Source organism: Manis javanica, chromosome 4 (assembly GCF_040802235.1).
Source record: "Manis javanica isolate MJ-LG chromosome 4, MJ_LKY, whole genome shotgun sequence".
Classification (NCBI taxonomy): domain Eukaryota; kingdom Metazoa; phylum Chordata; class Mammalia; order Pholidota; family Manidae; genus Manis; species Manis javanica.
This window is the reverse complement of record NC_133159.1, coordinates 144,718,325-144,736,256: the sequence shown is the minus strand read 5'-3', so window position 1 is coordinate 144,736,256 and position 17,932 is coordinate 144,718,325. Positions and strand designations below refer to the sequence as shown.

The 17,932-nt window shown below is 49.3% G+C and overlaps 1 long non-coding RNA gene across 1 annotated transcript in view; it reads right to left on the bottom strand.

Annotated features, from left to right (window-relative positions):
- Nucleotides 1-386: 386 nt before the first annotated feature.
- LOC108406740 (uncharacterized) overlaps nucleotides 387-17,932 on the bottom strand; it is a 53,095-nt gene continuing 35,549 nt past the window's right edge. Inside the window, exon 4 of the long non-coding RNA XR_012130628.1 lies at nucleotides 387-1,106. This is a non-coding gene — a long non-coding RNA (uncharacterized lncRNA). The remainder of the gene's footprint in view (nucleotides 1,107-17,932) is intronic.

The following is a 17,932-nucleotide window of genomic DNA, read 5'->3' as shown; positions in this document are numbered from 1 at the left end:
CTCTCCCAAGACTCATCCTTTCTCTGAACACCCAGGCTCTTGGTCTGTGGGAGGGCAGGCTGGGAGAAGCCTGTGTGAGTGCGAGCCTGGCACAGCCAACAGTCTTGCATCAGGACTGGGGGAGTGGGGAGAGGAAAAGCAGCGAAAGCCCTGACCCTCAGGTGGCAGGTGCTCCTGCACCCACAGGGCCTGCAGGGGCCACTCCCCAGGACCCAGAGGAAGCACCCCAGAGGGCTCAACTGTCAGTCCAACACCCCCTCCTGACCCACCAAGGGATCTTGAGCCAATCACCTGCCTCTCTGAGTCCCAGTGTTTTCTTTCCTATAAAATGAGAAGATTTGAACACACAAATCACTCCAAACCTTTTCAAGTATGAGAATCCCCTTCAAAATTTTTTTACTGAAGCATCATATACTTACAGAAAAGTACACATCATATTCAGTGAGTTTTTTACAAAGTAAATGTGTTCATATGACCACCCTGATCAAGATATAAAACTCTCCAGGAGCCCCCTTGGGGCTCTTCCCAGTTCCTATCACCCCTAAAGGTAAAGAGTCTCCTGATTTTTAACACTATAGGCTAAGTTTTCCCTGATTTTTGAACCCTAAGGATCCCTTCTTAACCTCTGCAAGGTGTTTTTTTTTTTTGCTGTCTGTAGTGGCCAGCCTCCAAGGTGACCCCCAGTGATGCTTGCCTGCAGTGGTCTGCATGCCCTGTGTAGGCCCGTCCCACGCCGAGGCAGGGTGCTCTTTGTGACCAGTAGACTACGGCAGAGATGAGATGACAGTGTACGGCTTCCGAGGCTAGGACACAAAGGACACTGTGGTTTCTGCCATCTTCTGTTGGATCACCAGCTCTGGGGAAGCTGGCCGCCATGCTGTAAGCCATCCTGTGGAGAGGAGCCGGTGAAAAGGAGAGGAGGCCTCCCGCGCATGGCCTGCACCAGCATGCCAGTCATATGAGCGCACTATCTTGGAAGCAGGTCTTCCAGCCCCAGTTAAGTCTTCAGATGGCTGCAGCCCAGACCAACATGTGATTGCAACCTCATGAGAGACTCTAAGCCGGAACTGCTAGCCAAGTCATGCTTGCATTCCTGCCCATGGAGACTGTGAAAGAAGATAAAAATTTGTTATTATTTTAAGCTACTAATTTGGGGTGGGGGGAGTAATTTGGTCACAGCAATAGGTAAGTGATACAGTATTAATTGATTGAGCAAATACCCAATGAGCCAGACCTCCTAAACCTCCCCATTTTCAGTAACTGTTTAAAGGAATTCCTTTTTGAAATTATCTTAATAGTATCTATCACATTTGAAAAAAGGGCCTTCATTTTGGTGCGTGACAAAGACAAAGTTCAAGCTAAGGACTGCAGTGATTTCAAGGTCCCTCCAGGATCTGAGGCCCCAAGGACTGGGCCAGAATGGGGAGTTACTGCTGACTCAGTTGATCTCCAAGCTCCTTTTCCTACTAAAACCTGGAATCAGAGACTTTCAAGACCCTATCTTCTAGTCAAATCCTGGCGGCTCCTCTTTCAAATCTGTGTGACCTCAGATAAGTAGCTGTACTCCTTTGAATCCTGGTTTCCTCATTAGAAAAGTCAGAGAAACATATTCCCTGCTCATAGGTTGCTCTAAAAAGCAGAAATAGCACATGTCCTGTAATTGTGACACTTTGGAGATGCTCCAGGGGGACAGCAGCGGTGGTGATCATCAAACCACAGACTGGCAGGTGCTTCCAGGGGTGTTGGGGGGCTGTTGTCCCCCTCTCTCTGAAGCTGAGGTTGGGTCCTATTGGGCACCCATGAGCAGCTGCACACCCTCCTGGCTTATCTGCACCCAGACAGCGAGTTTGAAGGCCAGGCGAGCATATGGCCTCATGACAGAACCTGGTTGAAGATGGGTCTGCTTCTCCCTCGTTAGTGTCACCCAGGGGCCTGTGCCCTCCTTAGCAGGGGCCTGGATGAGGAAGGCCACAGCCTATTAATTGCGGTGACAGTGATAAAGGAAGGAGGGAGGCTGCTATTTGTCTTGCCTGTAACCTCTTGCATCATTCCAAGATGAATGAAAACTCATTTTCTGCTTTGATTCAGTCTAATTTCTCTGAGCCCCCTGGACCTCATGGGGGGAGGGGACTCACAGCCCCTGCTGAGAAGGAACTGAGGGGAGGTGGGAGGGGTCAGAGGTCACAGAGGGAGGAGGACAGGCCCCACTAGGGAACCAAGAACCTGCAGCGGCAGAGGTTGGAGCATTCATTCATTAGCATGGGGCTAGCTGATTGGATTCACAAATTAATCATGTGAAGGAGGGTACCGGCTACCCATTTCATGGATGAGACAGTGGTGGTGGTGAGAGAATGGGGCCTGCACAAGGTCACACAGCTGGTGAGGGCCAAAACCCAGCTTCAGCAAGGAAGGTCTGTCCAGCATGTCACCGGCTCTTTCCAGGCACCCAGCTCCCTGCCTCCCACCTGGATGTGTGACTTCATCAGCATGGAAGCCCCTTGGAGGGGCACTGACCATCCAGGCCGCAGAACTACCATGCTACCCACCCATTCTACCCCAGGGGATGGAGGGGAGGAAAGGGAGGGAAAGGGGTGGAGGGGTCACTTTTTTTCCATCAGGGAGCAAAGACAGGCTGAGGGCCTTGCTGGGGTAGCCATTTTCTCTCTTGCGAGCTGGAGCCCACAGAGCCAGGAGCACAGGGCGGCTGGAGCCAGCTGGTGAGAGTGTGCGTGAAGGTGCTTCATGCCTGGTGCTTCCTCTGTGTCGGTGGAAAAAGAAAGGGAGCCAGTAGCCCCCAGAGAGTTGAGCTGCTTTTTCCCATACTGATTAGCCCTATGTCTGGGGGTCACCTGCCTGTGAGTCCCTGATCCCACTCTTCCTGGCTACTTGCTGCATCCCTGGGGTCCCCTCTGATGATGCCAGAGGGCCAGTGAGGCCCAGAGAGGAGGAGCCGTCCTGTCTGCTCAGGTGGCCCTTCAGCCTCAGAGCTGTGTGGGCTGAGGAGGAGGTGGGCGATTCCCTCCAGGTCTGGGTCACAGCAGAACCTCAGCAAAGTGTGTTGAAATATGTAGGAGAGATGAAGTCTGGGAGTCAGGAACTGTAATGAAGGTATAAAAGGAACTTCTACAGGTGATCATTCATTGCTGATTGATATTTACCAAGCACCTACTAGGTGCTAGGCACTCACATAATAATGATGAGAATAGCATCAATTGTAATAGCAACATTAATGGCAGTAAGAATGTGAAAGCAATTGCTGACATTTCCTGGGTTTCTATTCTATGCTTGGCTCTGAGCTAGGTGCTTTGTATGAAGAGTTCTAATCCTTATAGTAGCTCTGAAAGCCAAATTCTAGAAGGGTTAGTTGAGGCACAGAGAGGTTACGTGTCTAAGGTTTCATAGATTTCATGTACCTGAGTGAGAATTTGAACCCTGGCCTATGTTTGATTATCAGCCATGACGATAGACAATGACCTGTCTGGTACACATTGGGTGCTTTCTGTTGCCAAGAGAAGCTCTCAAATTGACAATGTAAGCTTGAGAAGTGGCAAGTTCTAGACTCATTAAGCTGATTCACTCACCTGCTTCTGGGCTTCCTGGAAGCAGAAGTCCTGGCCTCAGCCCCTTCCTGGGTAATCATGGGCTGCCACAGGGTTAGGCAGGCTTGGGTTTGAATTCCGATCCTACCCCTACCCATGAGGCTTGGACATGTTACTCTGTAAAATGGGAAAATCTGCCCAACTCACAGTACTGTTGTAAACATCTGTAACATACCTTATTGGGTGGGATTGACATTTTCTAACCCAGCCGGGGCCTGGGACCCAGGGCATCACAGGTCCCCGGGCATCCTGTCTTCTCGTTCCCCACCTCCACCCCTGCGGGTACCCTCTATCTCTCTGAGAATCTCAGCTGCTTTTGAAATAGGTTCATGCTGGATTTTTTTTGTTAATTCCACCAAATTACAGGTGGGGACATAGCAGAGACACTTGGGGTTTCACACTAGGTCTGAGATTTAAGAGAAGCAGGAGAGGGGAAGGGGAAGGGAGAAAAGAGGAAGAGAGAAACGAGAAAAAAAGAAATTGAAGTAAAATAGAAAAAAGAAACAAAAACAAGCAGAATTGAAAAACCAAGACATGAAGGGACACACAGAGACAGAAAGATGGAGACAAACAGAGAAAGAAAAGAGAGAGAAGTATTGAAGCTAGAAAGATATCAGCACAGAGAAAGTGGGTCGGCAGGGAAGGGTCCCTCTAGCAGCTGGGCAAGGACAGAGACAAAGCTAACCCCCCCGTGGCCCCCAGCTGAGCAAGGCTTTCACACAGGCGGGCATTCTGCTGCCCAGAAAGAAAAGCCTCTTCTCCCACATTTGAATGAATTTGATATTCAATCAATGAAGATTAACTCACCCAAGGTAAAGGGGTTTTTACATCCGTAAGGAAGTCAAATACGATTATGCAGATGAGAAAATTATCCTGAGATGAGGAGCGGCTCATATATGATAATTCTGTGGAAGGGTAGACTCCCACACTGATTAGCATATCTTCAAGACCAGACCGTAGGACCCAGATATGGGCACTCAGAGATGCACTGACTGGGAATCCCACTTGGAGAAGTTGGGCAGAGTAATTCCTGAGGCCTTTTCTGGAATAGAGGCTTCGTCAGTGAAGCGTCCATCAGTGAAGACCTTAATGAAAGCCTTGATCCTGTGTCCAGGGAAACTCCCTGGACCTCCACTTAACTCTTCTCTAAAATGAGATAGAGCTCCAGAACAGGGCTTTTCAAACTTCACGATGAGTCTGACCCACCGGGAGATCCTCCTAAGATACAGGGCCTGATTCAGCGTCTCGGTGAGGGTCTGCGTGTCTAACAAGCTTCCAGGCAATGCTGCTGCTGGTCCACAGGCCACACTGTAGAGGGCCCAGCTCAGTCGTTCTAATGGTGATTGTAACGTGCAGACATTGCTGAGAACCTGTGGCCTGAATGATGCCTGGGCTGTTGAGAAGTCCACAGATATATTCCAGGTCTCCAGGGTCCCTCAGGCCCTGGGTCCTCAGAAGCCACAGACTTGGGCAGGGGCCAAGGTGGAGGCCATGGAAGGTACAGAAGAATGGGTGAGTAAGCCCAAGCGGGACTAGGTTGAGGACAGTGCCCTGGGTCTGGGGAGCCTTGAAAGTAAATGTTCAAAACAGCTCTTGTGTATTAAATACCTACTATACATAAGCCCTACACATATATTCTCTCCTGTCCCTAAATGAAGATACTATCATTTCCATTTGACAGATAGGAAATGAGGCTCAGAGATGCAAAGTGATTTTTGCCTAAGGTTGTATAGTCAGGATTTAAACCCAGCTTGGTCTGACCCCCAAAGCCCATGCCCTTTCCACTCTAACCATTACTTCCCACACCCTGGGGGACCTTACCCAAGGAAGTTTGTGGCTGGACCCTGGGCCCTAAGGTCTGACTGAGCCAGGGAGCCCTTCCTTGCCTGATATGCCTGAACTGAACTAGGCCAACCTCATGTGGAAGGGAGTGAACAAGGGCTTGGAAATTAGGCAGCCCGAGGTTTAGATTCTGTTCCTCGTTAGCTCTGTGACCTTGAGCAAGTAGTTTACCTTCTGTGAGTATCAAAGCAAGAGACATTATGTCTTGGCCAGATAGAGATGATAAGACCAACTTCCAGGGTTGCCAAGAGAAAGAGATGAAGTCAGGTAGCACCTGTGGCATGGCGTTCACAGTAGATATTCCTCTTCAGGGGAAATGAAGGCAGCCTAGCCAAGGCTCAAAGATTCTAGAACTTGTGACTCTTTGCTCTCACCCTCAGGGACCCAGGGCCTTGCCAAAAGATCACAGGCCCCTCTTCTACTCTGTCGGAACAACACCAACACCAATATTAACCCAGTGCTTCCCAAGTGATGTGTTGGGGCCTGTCTGAGCCGAGTCCGGGGGTATAACCACTATCCCCACAAAATGGATGGCCAGGCAGGTCTCCTCTGCCCTCCCCAAGGGAACTTGGGATACACTCCCCGAACCTCTTCCATAGCAGGGGCCCCATTACCTGTTGGTGAGCAGGGCCCTTGAGTTTCTCTCTATAAAGAGAGGCAGTGAGCCTGGGCCATCTCCAGGGAACTTTCCAGCACCAGGCAGCTTTCCTTTCCTCTCCCAGGAATTTGCTTCAGAGAACTGTCCAGTGTCCACAGCTGCTCAGTAAGCACATGCCCTGCACACACAGGGACTGAAATCCAGTCCCTGATCTACTCACCAACCTGTGTTTCTTTTGCTAATTGTCACAAAAGCACCTCATGTGCCATTAGGAAACAACAACCTTCTGTGGGCCACCTCCTTTGTAAGGTGGAGACACTAAAGATGCTCAGTGAAGGTTAAATCACTTCCCACCTCCCTTCCCCTTTGTGTCCACACAAACTTTCCTCACTGCCAACCCCACCCCAGCACCCCTTTGACCACTAGTCATTCTAACAAAAGCCTGGAGCTGGGGTGTACCAGACACTCAGAAGTAGTGGGGGGTTGCCCTGGTCCTCACCCTGTCTATGTTTCTATCTCCATATTGCTGCCCAAGATCTCCCCCTACCCACCACCACCCCGCCAGGGCAAGGGTGAGTGTGAGGAGAGAAAGAAAGAAAGGAAAGGTAAGGAAATGGGTCTGCAGTAATGGAAGCTGGAAGCTGCCTGCTGAATTGATGCTCCTGTGTCCCTGTGAATATGTTTCTGTTTCATGTGTCTGGGATTCTATGTTGTCTCTTTATGTGTGTGTCGGGTACCTGATTGGGCACCTGTGTATGTGTGTGTAAGCGTATCTCTGTGACTTTGTGGCTGTGCATGTTGTACGTTTCTGTGTGTGCCCATTTGTCTCTGTGCGTGATGTGTATATGGGTCTGGGTGCATGTGTATGAGTCATGGGGGTGTCTGTGTGCACATGTGTGTCTGAATGGGAGTGAACAGTGTGTGTGTGTGTGTGTGTGTGTGTGTGTACATGTGTTTGAATGGGTGCATGTCAGTATGTGTGAATGTGAGTACCTGTGTGTCTGGGTGCAGATCAGTGGGGATGTGAAGATGTGACTGTGCATCCAGGTAAGTGTGTCTTAATGTGGAGAAGGAGTGTCTGACTGCAGGTGAATCAGCATGTGTGTATGTGTGTGTATGCATCTGTGGGTGTGTACTAGTTTTCATGAGTGTAAGTATCTGTGTGTGTCTAGGCAGGCATGGATCAGTGTGTGGGAGGATGTGACTATCTGGGTGTGTGTCCAGGTGGGTTTATCAGCTGGGAGGGTGGGTATCTGCGTACATGTTATCATGTGATTCTGTTTAGCAGTCTAAGTGGTATAGGGTACAGGTGTGTGTGTGTGTGTGTGTGTATAGGTGGGACAAATCAGTATGTAGGTGATATATATCCTTTGTGAGACTCAGTGAGTGCATAGCAGTGTGGGGTGTGTGTATTTGTATATGTGGGTATCAGCATATGGAGGGTGTCATGTACCCTTGAGTATATGTGAATCTCTGTGTGGGTCTGAATGGTGTGTTCCCATGTGTAAGGAATGTGTATATCTGTCCATGATACACTGTGAAAATGTCTATCAGTATCTGGGATGTAGAGGGGATGTGTATCTTTGTGTCTGAGTGGAGTGTATCAGTGTGTGTGAGTGTGTCTGCGTGTCTGCATATCTGTGTGGGTCTGCACTTCTCCAGCTCGGCTGGGCCCAGGCACTGTAAATCCATCAACTCCACATGATTTTGTCAATTCTGACAGCTAACTTCAACATGACGACAAATCTGGCCCCAGAGGATATTAAGCAAAGACACATGAGCCTATAATTTTCTGCTTCCACGTGTGAGATGCTATAATAATCAAAAGAAAATGAGTTTCTAACTACCCAGCTCTTTGTGCTGTTGCCTTCATGCCGGCTGCACTAATTGAATCACCCAGCACCACTGTATCAATGGTAACTTGGGTATTGGGGGGTAATCAGGCGTGTGGGGGGGACCAGCTTGGAGAGGTGCGGGGGCTTTTGTGAAGGTCCCATCTGCCTCCTGCACCAAAGCCGCCAGCCGCCCGCCTGCATTTGGCTGGACAAGTGAGGGACTGAAGGGCAACCCCTCCCAAGGGGAGGGTCTGGGAAGAGATGCCTGGGGGAGGGGGCACCTGTGCCCAGATGCTGTGGCTCAGGCCCTTGATCCCAGAAGGAGAACTGAGCAAAAATAATAAAGATCCAGGCTTTGGAGATGGGCCTACCTGGGTTCAATCCTGGCTGAAGGCCCTTCTGTCATTTGACCTCTGGGACTTGTTTTCCCCATGAAGAAAATAGGACAACCTGTCTGCCTCACAGGGGTGTTGCGAGGATAAGTGAGAACACGCAGATTAAGCACTCCCAGTTGCCTCACAGAGAGGAGGCACTTGGAAGTTGTTATTTTTGCTATTATTACCAAATGTGTACAGCACTTTCCCATGCCCTGGCTGGCAGTCTCTTCACAACATGAGATAGGGCTCATTACCCCCATTCTATCTCTGAAGAAACTGAGGCTGGGAGAGATTAAGTAACTTGGCTGCCTGTGAGACACAGCTCTATTAATATACAAATGTGGGGGTTTGAATGAGGACATGTGTGTGTGTGTGTGTGTCTGTCTGTCTGTATGTATGTTTTCAAAGAGGGAGGAGGAATAGTTCTTGGTGGCTTCTGGAGGTTCCCCCAAACAGTCCTGTGACAATAAAAGTAATAGTTGCTCACCCTTGTATAGCACTTACCATGGGGCATTTACTAAGTATTAACTCATAGAACCTGCACATTGGGTTTATGAGTTAGACACATAACTATCTCTGTTTCACAGGTGAGAAGACTAAGGCTAAAACTTGCCCAAGGTCACAGGCTAGTAGGTGGTGTTATTGGGCTTTAAGCCTAGGAAACCTGCCTCCACAGTCTTCATTTTTATCCACTACCTGGTCTTCAAAGATCCAGCCATACTTCCACATCCACTTTTGCTCCTCAGCATCTTCCAAACTAAATCCCTCATTTGTCCCCAAGAAGCATCCTCTCTGCCCACCCAATGCACCATGACTCTTAAAGTGAACCTCCAGAGTAGAATGGAAATCCACCCATCCCCAGCCCCACTGTGCACCTTACCTGCACATCAAGGTGGGAGATCACCTCGTGTCACTCTCCATCTTGTGCCTCTCCAGTTCTAGTCAGACAGCAAGTTTTTAACAAGCAGCTGCTATGTATCTTTTTACCAAGCAGAGAACTGGGGGACTACAAAGAGGAAATTATTATAACTCCATATTTTTGTACAGTGCTTTACTGTTTGAAAAGCTTAGAGCAGTTGAAAGGGCATAGGCTTTGGAGCCCAGCAGATCCAGGTTCTGATTTTGACACTGTCACTGACTAGCCAGGAGCCGTTGGGCTTGTTACTGAACATCTGTGACTTAATTTTCTTGACTATAAAATGGAGACAATTTTTCCCCTAATGTCAGGCACAAGGCAAGGATGTCTATTCTGCTACTACATTCCACACTGTACAAGGCCAGTGCAATAAGACAGGAAAAAGAAATAAAAGACATACAGAACTGAAAGGAAAAAGCAAAACCACCTTTATTCACAGACATGATGATCTTCACAGAAAACCCTAAGGAATCAACCCCCTCACCACCAAAAAAGCTACTAGAACTGGTAAGTTTAATAAATTTGAAGGATATAAGATCAATACACAAAAATCAATTATATTTCTTCAAGCTAACAGTAAACAGTTGGAAATTAAAACTAGACTGGGATATTAATTCCACCTCATAAGATTGCTGGAAGGAATAAAATGAGGTAAAATTTACCTAGAAATACCTAGCTTATCTACTTCCTGATAGCTTTCTTGAGACATGTTGCCACCTCTGACCACTGTCTATCATGTGGGCTGCCCAGAGAAGGAACTGAGAGGCAGGCACAGCCTGTATGTGCTCTCCCTCCTTCCCCTCCACCTGCCCTTCTCATATTTCTGTTATCCTGTACTTCTGCTAAGCCAGGCCCAGGGTGCACAGTGCGACCTGAATGCACCTTAGGTCAGTCTCAGCCTGGGGCACATCCAAAAAACCCCTAAGAGCCTCCAAAAGTACTGATCTGCAATGAAACTTTTACCACTCTCTTAGACAAGCAGCAAAATAGGAAAGGAAGTTATATCATGCAACAGATAGCAAAACTCTCAAAATCCTGTCTCTTCCCGAAGTCTAATAGGTCACTGTACTTCCGCTCCCTTTTCCTTTTTGCTTTGTCTCTCCCAAAACTCCAGCTCTGCCCTCTCTTGCCTTCACCACTCACCAACTAGATCGATTCTATTCTGATTCAGCTTTACACTGCTGATAATTTTCTGCTCTTTTCTGGGTGAGAGGCTTCTTCAACTCTATCTGTTCCTGTTCCCCTGATCAGCTGAGATATGAGAACATGGGGGGAAAAAAGTTCTGAACTATAAATATTTGCACCTTAATATTTTGGTTCCTGCTCATCAGAAGCTTTCAAATTACAACTTTGTAGGGGAAGATGAGTATAGGTGGCTACACCACACCACAGAGACACTCCCCAAGGCAGGTCCAAAGCACAACAGATGCAGAGGAGAACTGATTCTTGAGGGATCCTCAAGAGGGGTGACCCAGGGGCAATTAGGTGTTCATCTGAGGGGAGGAGAGAGAGAGGAAACGAATGGGCAGTTATGTTTCACCTCCTGGCACTTTGCATATGTTATCTTCTTTATAACACCCTCCCATAGTCTTGTGAGGTGGATACGCATTAATATTCCCATTTTACTGATTGGGAGATTAAGGCCAAAGAGGAAAATGAACTCGTTAGTTTCTCCCAGAGAGCAATTGACACAGTTAGGATTGAATTTTGGTCTGTATGGCTTCAAATTTTTTCTGGTAGGCAGGGGGAGGAAGAGGGGGAGAACTGCAAATAGCCTCATGCGTGGAGGGGAGGGTGAGAAAGGAGACTCCGGTCACTGAGATATAGTAAGTGGAACAGTGAGGTGTAGGCCGGAGTGTACGGCACACGACCATTTGTAGTAAAGGCAGGAACGACTCTCTGTATGTTTGTATTTACTCATTTTTGCATAGCAGATCCCTGGAATCCCACCCAAGAATCTGGGGATGTTAGTTGACCTTGGGTTGGGAACTGGGGGGTGAGGGAGATGTGAGGGACTGGTGCAAGGGTGGGAGGGAGCCATTTCACCCTCCTTTTTCTGCTTTTCGAATTTTGTTCATATGAATGTGTTACCTATTCAAAAAATAAATTGTGCTTAAAAGAAACTAGTAAGTAGAAGAGTGAGCATTATGCAGCAACATTAAAATTCAGAATAAAACAGGGCCCAGACATTGACCATGCACTTGGGGAGCATGCCATGGGTCCCCTTGGGTCTGGGCTGTGGACCACACTCGGGACTTGGCCCTGGTGGAGGAGGGATGTGTGGGAGGGGCCAGGGAAGAGAGACCCCTGCAAGTCTGAGTCAACAGTGAGGCCCTCTCATCTGGCTGTTGGTGTGGAAGCTCCCTCTCCAGTCTGATGGGCAAGGGCTGTCACATGGAGGGGGATGCAGAGAGATGTCGGAGATGGGACATTTGGGCAGTTGGGGCTGATTTGTCGCCATTTTCACGGGCAGACGTGGGGATTAAGTGGCATGAAATTGAGCACAGACCAGGCTTCCCCCAGAGACAGGGCAGCCCTTGCCCAGGAGGGGAGAATGCTGAGGGGGTGGGAATGGGAGGGGGGCCAGGGGTCATGCTTGGCTGCTTCTGGGTGCAGATGGAGGGAGAATGGAAGGGGGCTGGCCAGCTCCTCCTCCCTGGCCCCTCCCCACCCCTCTCTCCTCAGACAGGCAGAGGGTCTGCCAGACCCTAGGTTCAGACTGTCCGGCTGGCCCACTCGTGCCTAAGGATCTCTGGAAGTCAACGTTGGGAGTGCTGGCCAGTCCAGAGCCCCATTCAGGGCACCTCCTGACCCTTTTGCTTATCTCAGCATCTCTCTGCTGCCATTTTTGCTCAGTGTCCAGGAATGGGGACTAACAGGAGGCAGAGCATCTGCCCCTGCTTCTGTGTGGTGAAGAGGCTAATGGGACAAAGCAACCCTTGGGGAGCAACAGGGACCTGGCTTCCAGGACTGTGGCTTTGAGTGTTACTTACCTTTTCTGAGCCTCCATCTCCTATCTGTAAAATAATAATAATGTCCAGCATATATCTGATGCTGACCATGTGCCCAGTGCTGTTCTCAGCATCTTGTATACTTTGTAGTAATTAATTTGATCTCGAAAATACCCTCTCAGGTAGTGCTGTTGTCATTACGCCCCTATTGCACAGGTGAGAAACATTGGGCTACTGAGTAATGACTATGGGATTCGCTGTTTGACATTCTGCTATCTCAGGGAGTCAAGGGGAAGATTAAATGAGAGTGAAAGTTTATAGTTTAACACATGGCCCACATGTAACCCATGCTTCATCCCTGCTCCATTTGCACTTTCGTGAGGAAAAGGAAGCTCAAATGCAGGACATTGGAACTGGATGGAGTAGTCCAGATCACCTTGTTTGTAATCTCATGGGCTTGACAGATGGAAAATGGAGGCCCAGGGACAGGAAGGGACCTGCACAAGGTCACATGAGGTGGGGCTGGGCTAGGACTGTAGGGTCGGTGGCCTGAGGCCTTGCTCTTCTGGGCCCTGAGGATAACTCCTGGGCCTTGGAGAGGGCAGCCCACTTTTCCTTCCTATGAAAAGAGGCCTCGGTCTGGAATTTCAATCCCTGTGGGCACTGTGGGCTCTGAGGCCTCCCTCCCTGCGTGGAGTGAGACCTTGCTGCAGCCCCAGGGGGAGGTACCTGCCAGCCCCAGGTAGACAGCCTCAGTCTGCCAGCCTGGGGACTGCCTCCTGGGCAGAGCTTTGCTCAAGGCTGCGTTTGCCTCAGCACCAGGCCCCCAAAGCCCGTGAAAGCCACAAGGAGCCCTGCAGGTGGCTGGGAGAGGGCAGGCCCCATGGTGCTTAATAAGACCTAATCTCTGCCAGCGTTGTTGGAAATGAAAATGAAAAACAGCCACGATTTTGTGGTTTAAAAATTAGCATGTGTGCCTATATCATAAGCCCCTGGCCTGCATTACCATACAGATTTATCCCAGGCCCAGCACGTGGCCAAAATATGTAATTACACAGAGGCTCAGGGTGGAAATGTTGCTCCTCTTCACTATCTCTATTATATGGATTTTAAAAAATGAGAGCTAGATCTGGAATTTGTGAGGGGCCTACCTCATGGGGGATGCTGCTTATGGTGCATTGGGGATAGGGAGGTCTCGGCCCCATCAGCAGTATGTGAGGGGACACACGGATGTGTCCACTAGAGCCATCTCCTTGGGATGGAGGGGAAGAGAGCAGGGAAGGGACAAAGCCTCACTATAAAGCACTGCAGTCTGCGCTCCAGGTCCCGTTCATTGCTCTCGTCTACCTTCTTTCCTTTAATTTGCAAAGGAAACCTGAAAAGTAGGTCTCCTTATCCCCATTTGAAAGATGAGGGAACTGAGGCTAATAATTGGTAAGGTCCAGAACTCAAACTCATGACTTTGGAGTCTATACTCTTTCCAATATGCTACATACAGCCCTCACCTGTATTAGGCACTCTTCATCTGACTGATGACCAGAGAGCTTAGTTGGAGTCACTGGGGGAAGAAGAATGGGGTGATGGATGCAGGAAGGTGGGTCCATCCACAGCCATGAAATCAAAGGGGAATTAGAGTCTTCACATGGAGACCAATGGTAGGAAGAGAAGGAAAAACAGATCCCAACCATTAGCATAAAGAATAACACACAATAGATGTAATGAATGAATGATTGTTGGAATGAATCCCTACAAAGTCCTACAATAAAAATCGGTGTCTTTATTCAGGTTTAGGTGATGGTAATGCCCAGATACTGAGAAGGATAAATCAGTGCTGCGGTGTGGGAAATCAGTGACCCAATCCGGAGTTGGTTGAAAGGAATTAATGTCCCACCATAGGAAGGCATAAGGGAATCAACATTCCAAAACAGAGATCAATGCCCTGATTCAGAGGTAGTTAAGGGGAATCAATGCCCCAATATCGGGATCAATGGCTGTCCGTGATATACAGCAGTGGATATGATAGTCAATGTCCCAATGTGACAGCAATGATAGCTAAAGTCCTACCATAGGCAGGGATGGGGGTTTGTATCCCAATGTAGACTCCAGCTTGCCAATATGGAGAACAAGTGGGTAGCTCTCTAGGCTTCCCAAGGTAGCTTTTCCTTCTCTCATTTTCTCTAAAGGATACTTCCCAGTCTCCCTGCCCCTTTCAAGCCTAAAAAGGCTAAATCCTCCACTGCAGAAAAATTTGGGATGGGGTCAGTATTATGTTTGCAACATGGCCCAACCTAGTTATCCACAGTAGTTCCTCTTGGAGGGCTCCTATTTCCTAGCCTGTCTCCAAAGACAGCTTACAAGTGCACCCAGAGAATTCCACCAGCCTGGAAGAGGATTATTTCCTGTAAGGACAGCAGGTCTTGGGCTCCACCAGACTCAGCCCAAACCAGTAGTGGGTGAAATGCAGTTACTACAAGTCAGTTCTTGCCACACTGGCCCAATACATGTCTAAAAACCAGTTACCCATGTTATTTAATATTGTATCTATCATTTCAAAGATTGCTTCCCCCCATTTTACAGATGAAAAAAGTTAAGCCCAGAAAAGTGAACTAATTGGCCAGAGAAGTGGCAGAGGCAAAACTAGAAGCTTGATTTCCTGCCTCCCAGCCCAGCCCTTTTCCAGCTGAATTAGGTTGACATGACAGTCCTTCTATCCCTTACCAACGCCACCAACCCCTGACATAATGGGTTTGGGGAGTTTATCACACAGTTTGGGAAAAGGCGTTGAAAGCATCTCTCCTTCAAACCACCACTTTCCTGCACCTTCCCCATCACCCCTCCAATTTCCAGAAGTTGGGGAACAGAATGAAGGCCCCTGTTGCTTTCCAGGGCTGGAGCTGGAGCTGGAGGGTGAGATGGGTAAACCTCCCAGCCTCAGCCACCACAGGGGCTTAAGGGCAGGGTGTGATTTTCTCAGTCAGACAAAAGCCAGGCTGTGGCATCTGTCAACTGACTCTTGTGTTGCGCAGCTGCTCAACAGTCGGACCCAAGGCAGGGGCCAGTTTGGGGAGGGCAGGGAGCATAGACACATGTACCCACACTCCATTCCTCTTCTCACACATACCACCCCTGTAGATGAAATGCCTCCTGTTGCCCATCCCACCCCAGCAGGCCCACACTGTACCCCAAGGACCCAGAGCTTTGGGAATAGGACCCCCATCCCACATGGCCCCACCGCCCTTCCCACATGTACTTATCTGGCCAAGACTGCTGCCAGAGCCCTCAGGCACCATTGCCCAGCCAAGGAGGAGCTAGGATGAGAGGGTATCTGGAAGGAGATGGGGACCCCTGTACCTAGTGGGATGTCTCTCACTTAAGCTTCTCTTACTAAGGCCAGGGGGCTTGCTAGAGACCTCCTAAGGCTCCAGTTCCTCATACTGGGAAGGGAGGAGACAAGTTACACAGGCTCACAGAGATGCGCAGATGGTAGCGGGAAGAAGAAGAGGATGGTGCTATTGTCAGACTAAGTGAAAAGAGCAGAGTGTATGTGTATGTCTGTGTGTGTAAGTCACACACATGAGAACACACCCACACGTAGGTATGTTCATGCATGTTTTTGCACGTGTGCACACATGCATGCACACACAGCCATGTGACAAGTTGGAAAAGTGTTTCAAATGCCCAGTCAAAAGTCTGTGCTCTCCATCTTTTCAAAAATATTTATGTATCTGTGGACTTACTTATTTCAATTGCATTAGTACCCCACTCCCCATCTGAAAAAAAAAATTTAAGGCAGCTGAGACTCCTCCATTTAGACAACTAATTGTAAAATCTATTTTATTGTCCACATATTTTATTTTTAATTCTGTAGACAGAGGAGAATGTAGTAAGGGCAGCAGGAGTAGGGGTAGTAAGGGTTACCCTATTAAGAAGATGATGCTGGGGGAAAGGAATATTTCCGTGGAAGCTGCTTGGAGGGAAAAGAAAAGTATAAATTTTATACAGAGATGCTTTTGAGCCGCTCTCTGGCACAGTCCTCTCGACCTCTTCCTCCCCACTCCCAATCTCCCAGCCGCCTCCCTCTTCTCTCCCTGCCTGCCCAGGCCTCTCCTTCTTCCCTCCATTCTTCCCTCCCTTCTCCCTCCCTCCCTCCCTGGAAGCACTCACTCCTCCCAAGAGCCGCCTCCTCAGATGCAATCCCCCTGCTGTAATTTCTGGGGGAATTGCTTCATCTCGGGTGCAGATATATTTGTGTCAAGGTGCAGCTGCACAGATAGCCTTCCTCTATGCATAGTAAGAGGGTTTCAGAGAGAGAGGTTGTGCCCAGAGCAAGGCCTTATCAGAGCAAGCTGCCTGCCATTTATCTGATTCCCCCATCAAATAGGAAAACCGGCCTCAGGCTGCTGCTTCCACTTTCCTTGGGAAAGCCATGGGGGGAATAATAATTTACTCCAATCTTTTTGTTTCCAGCTCTCACCTTCAGCCTGACACAGCCCAGGGTCTCCCTACTACCCCCCTGCACCCAGCAATGCCAACCTGGGAATACAAGGTTGGGCCCCAGACCCCCAAGGCTGTACCCCAGGACACCCCTAGAAATGCCCTTGCTGGTTGAGTGGACCTTCATAATGGATTGGCACAAGCTGGAGAAGATACCCTTTGGCATCAGGGAGTGTAGACACAGAGGAAGGGAGGCAGAGACCAGCAGGGAGCAGGGGAGGCTTGGCTTGGCTGCAGGGGGCCTGGCTCCCTTCCCAGCCCCCACACATATGCAGATCCCCCACAAACACTCACTCTGTGTGTGTGTGTGTTGGTGCATGTGTGTATGTATGCATGCATGTGCACACACACATGTGCATTTGTCGAACTTGACCCCATAAGCATCTTTGTGTGAGGACCTGTCAGTACTTTTATCTGTGTGTGTCTGTCCATCTGTCTGTCTATCTATGTCTGGGGTGGAGATGATTAGGGGACTGGGGATGGTTTCTGTTCTGTGTCACAGATTCTGACTTCCCATTTCAGTTCACAATTCTAGCAGCCAAGAACAAGCCCAAGATAGGATGACAGGGACTGTCTGAACAGGGTGAGCAGTGGGCGAGGGAGGGACGGAGCTGGGCCTGGCAGTGGTCATCTTGCCTCACCCTCCCTGGCGGAGCTGCTCCAGGGAGCAGCAGGCAGCCCATCTGGTGCAGGAGCTGCAGAGAGGTGGGGAGGGGGCTGCTCCCCACAGGCCAGCCATAAATCATAGTTATGTGGCTAGGGGGCAGTGGGTGGGCAGGGGCCAGGGGGCAGCCACAGCAGCACACATGGGACAGGGCAGAGAGGCCAGGGTCAGGTGTGGCTGTAAATCGTCACCTAAATGCTTCCAAGTGAAGGCTAATCTGGGTGCAATGACAGAACACTCCGGGCCCCAACCAGCCCCAGTGGGCACACTAACACTCATGTGTACAAAAACACACCCAGACATGTTCTGCATATGGAGCTCTGCATGCAATGGTGTCATACACACACTGGGATACACAAAGACATGTGCACACCAAACTAACTGCTGCCACGTCTATCTATGTTCTCACACACACACACAGAGGCAGCTCTGACCCGCTCATGTTTACTCAGCCCAGGGACACAAAGATCTGCCTAGTATTCAGTGTATGCACCCACATGCAGGTGGGCATGCAAAGTGATAAGCAGAGGGTGGAGCACTCTGAGCACATCTGGCCTGAAGCGCAAGTCCCCTTCAGGCAGGAAAGACATGGGAGTGGAAAAAGTGAGTCATGCGTAGAGGCTGTGCCACCCCTAGCCCTGCAGTCCTGGAGCCCT